General features: G+C 43.5%; 1 long non-coding RNA gene across 1 annotated transcript; it reads right to left on the bottom strand.

The window, feature by feature from the left end:
- Positions 1-2658: 2658 nt before the first annotated feature.
- LOC133420780 (uncharacterized) lies at positions 2659-3796 on the bottom strand. Its single transcript, XR_009770628.1, has 5 exons — positions 3762-3796; positions 3267-3611; positions 3074-3181; positions 2941-2975; positions 2659-2850 (listed from the first exon to the last, which is right to left on the bottom strand). It is a non-coding gene; the product is annotated as an uncharacterized LOC133420780 (long non-coding RNA).
- Positions 3797-4072: the final 276 nt, after the last annotated feature.

Below are 4072 nucleotides of genomic sequence, written 5' to 3'. Positions count from 1 at the left end.
GCTGCACCAAGACTTTCCTCTTCTCTTCTCTTCAGCCAACGATCCGGGACGGGCTTTGCTGTCCAGCAGCTTTTAAGAGCTGTGGGGGGGGGGTTTCAAGGAGCCGTCGAGACCGGGCGCAAGGTCCGATCCCAAGGTCCGATCCCAGAGCGCTACGCTCTGGACTCTCTTCCTGTTTTAACTCCTTTCTTTTTTCTCCGAGCCCTGTCCTCCATTCAGGACGACCGCTCCGGGAGCCAAAACCCGCCAGGAGCTCCAGCCTTTGGACCGCGAGGCCCTCGCGCAGCCCGGCGACACAACACGGGACGAGCCGACGTTCCGAAGGGAGGAACCGCCCCCCCCGTGCGCAGCGAGGCGGTGTGTTGAGGACGCGGTCAGGACCAGAGAGCCGGTGTGAGGTTGCTCCAGCCACTTTTCACTTTTTCTGTGAAGTTAGGAGAGGAGAGAGACCGAACGGCCGCAGTAATTGGGGATCCCCGCCAGGAAACCCCCGGCAGGACCGAGCCGCAGGCGACGGAGCCTGCAGCCTCAGATCCGAACTCCCGAGGACGCGTGAGCTGCGGTCTGGGCGATCAGTCACTGGTGTAGACCTGAATTTATGTTTAATGAAATTACTGTGTGCATATTACGGTTATTCGTTCATTTGGTGGCGCCGTTTCGCCAGTTGATCACGGTTTAAAACACCGGGAGTAACATCCGGTCTAGATTTGCACGTGGCTTAAAGAGGGTTCCGCCATCTTTTAATACAACAGGAGCCCCGGCTTCTTTAAACACTGCAGCCACGTTTGAACTGTAGATGTTCGTTGATACCATGTTTATTATTACATTTGATTCTTTTTTTCATTCCATGCATTTAACTTTCATTTCATTTTTATTGATTGCTGTTTTTCTAGTTAATTAATGGTTTTATAATAACGTAGTGTGCCATTAGGATTCATTGGGGGTGTTACGTTACCATCTTTTGACACCTATACTGTATGTAAATAAATTCTGATTGATTTTTAATGAGTGGTTGTTGTTATTTCATGCAGATTTTGGTCAAAATTGATTTGTTTGACAGAGCCTAGTGTTCGGATCTCACTCCTTCAATTGTTATTCTGTAAGTGATAGTAAGATTTACTGTTCTGCAGGATAATCCTAATCATATGAGACTGATTTTCTGCTGTTAAGTTATCATTTTTCCCTGGATTAAGGCCCCGGGGTGGTGCCCCTACGAGAATTATTATCATTTTGATAATTCAATTTGATAAATAGTCGACTTTATTAATTATTAATAATTCTTTAATAGAATTATCATTAGCCTTCGATAACTGATCAGCTTAGCTACCTGAGTTGCACAACACCCCCCCTGCTGGTGGGCCTCAGCCCTGTCCATAGTGAGAATCCCTTCATCCCTGCCCCAAAATACGGAGGTGTGATTGTATTGTTGGTATATTTGTGATTGTTTTAAAAAGAAACCTGGTGTTTTTACGTCATTAAATAAAATAAGAATTTGTATTTTCACAACAGCTGGTCTCTGGTGTCTTGGTCAACCAAAATTTCACGCCCGCCCTTAAAGTGTCTAAGGCCACACATAGTAATGGTGCCTGATAGCAGAAGACTGTCCTCCAAATCTACATTTGGATACTCTGGAACTACGAGTAAACCTGCACTGTGAGAACTGAGAGCTCTGTTAGAAAAATAATGGCCATTTTCCACTAGTACCTACTCAGCGCGCTTCTACCCGCCACGCCCCCGTCTTGGGCTTTTCCACTACGGGCCGAGGCGGATGGAGCCGTGCCAAGCAGATACTTTTTCTGTACCGAGGCTGCCGAGGTTTTAAGCGGGCTAAGTCGGCACTATATCTGACGTCATCACTATACACACTACTGATTGGTCGGGGGCGGGGCCGTCATGTTTGAATCAGGAAGCGGGAGTCAGTGTGAGAACGACTCGCTGGTGACTGACGAGAGAATTAAAAAAGGGATGTAGACGGGCGATAAGGAACGATCAGATCCACCAGGCGCTCTGTTTTTTTCTCAGCCGCTCGCGGCTCCAGCTGATTTTTCATCTGCGCCGACACGAACAAAGGGGTTGCGCAATCGAGTGTGTCACAGCAGCTTCACCCCAACCCGCCCACTGCTCACCTGGCTGTGGAAAAACAAACGGGGACAAAGCGGGTGGAGGTGGGACGAGGCGTGACGAGCCGAGTCGGGCTGAGTAGTTACTAGTGGAAAAGCGCCATAAGTCAGAAAAGGAGGCGGCACCGCTGCACCACCTGACCTTTCCTAATTGCAGACACCTTATTTGAAAGATGGCGGAAATATTCTCCAACACTGGTAAAAGTTGGTTACGGTGCATCTTATGACATCAGCTTAAAACATATATTAATTATTAGGTTTATTGACACCATTTAGGTAAACAGAAGATAAAGTCTGAGTAAGTGAACTGCTAAGACAGTCAGTACAAAGATGAGGATCCCCGACTCAAATCAACCGATACAATCTGAGTGTAGCAGTATTTACAACTAACTACAACGCAGTCTGTTGTGACATCAGCCAGCAGCTTAGTGTCAGATGAGTAAAGTAAAGTAACTGAGAATCATAATACTTTACTGTACAAATTACACAAACTGTATTAAGAAAAGAGAGATTTATTCTTTGATGGGTTACATCACAATTTATCCATCAGTCCACAGAACAGTTAGCACACAAATTAACCAGGTACTGACATTATCTTCTCTCTGAGCAGTATTCATCATCTCGTGGCAGCATACACAACATTTGGCTCCATCTCTCTCTCTGGTGGAAGATTTTGGCTTCTTCTAGCTCTGGGACGGAAGCTCAGTCTTGCATAGTTATCATCCAAATTCTGTACATGAAAATATTTATACTTGTCAAATTAAGTCAGCAATGCCCACTGTAATGAATAATTAGTGAAATAAAGGAAAAATGTAATTACTTTGTTGTGATGTGGATTCTGTTCCTCATCTGGAGCTGATAGAGAGACGCATTTCATCTGGTCAGTAAACCATTATTGAAGAGTTTTGTGGTATTAAAATTGTATGAACTGTAAAACCATTGTAAATAAATACTTGTTTTTAAGGAGCAGATTTTGACAACCAGACAGATGATGATCACGACGAGAACGATAATTACACCTCCCAGAATGAAACTCAGCAGATTTGTTAATCCAGACAAGTCTACAAGAGAAACAAAGAAGTTAGCTTTTATATACAGCAGCATTCCACTTTCGATAAGAAGAAATTAAAGGCTCAACAGACTTACGTTTAACTTGTAAATATGTTGCACTAAAAGGTACAGGGTTTTCGTCTTTGTTGAATCCACAGCAGTACAGTCCAGAGTCGCTGAAATCCATGTCTTTGATTTTGAGAAAGAGGTTTTTGGTGTTTGACGTCATTGTAAATCTGCCGTTTTGAAATCCCTCATCTAATGTAGCAGGGTTCTGAGAACTCGACATAGTTGAGATTTGTCTAACATTTGTTCCTTTGTCCAGTTTGAACCAGTGTACGAAGCGGGGAACACTGCTGAAGTTGGAACATGTCAATGTAACTTCTTCACCAGGATGAACCTCCACAATGAAGAACTCAGAAATTGCCACACAGATCCAACCTGAAACAAACACGTGAAATAGTCATCAATGTCAGATTCAACACAAACAAAATAATGTCTATCATTGATACCATTATTAAATGAGTGGTTGGAAATGGAGAAAAATAATAATAATGAATGTGGTGAGAAAAAATATTCAAGTGTACTCACTGTGGGTGAAGAATACAGCCAGCGTCAGCGTGAAGTTCATGGTTGTGATCGCAGCAGGACTCCACCAGTGATATTTGTAAGTCAACTGTGCTCCAGTGAGTGACCTCACTGTAAGGAGGTGTGGTTTGTTACTATGCTTCACACTGACATTGAGACTTAGTCAGACACAAAAGTTAAAAGTAAGTTGCTTATACAAACATAATTATCGTCTCATTTCATTTGACAACATTTTTGAACGACTTTTGTTTTTTAGAAGATGGTTTAAGTTTATTTGCATCTGGGAAATGAGGAAAACCTTTGTTTTCCGATCC

This window comes from Cololabis saira, chromosome 20 (genome assembly GCF_033807715.1).
Source record: "Cololabis saira isolate AMF1-May2022 chromosome 20, fColSai1.1, whole genome shotgun sequence".
In the NCBI taxonomy this organism is placed as follows: domain Eukaryota; kingdom Metazoa; phylum Chordata; class Actinopteri; order Beloniformes; family Belonidae; genus Cololabis; species Cololabis saira.
Note: the sequence above shows the minus strand (reverse complement) of the source record. Positions and strands in the feature narration are given on the sequence as shown.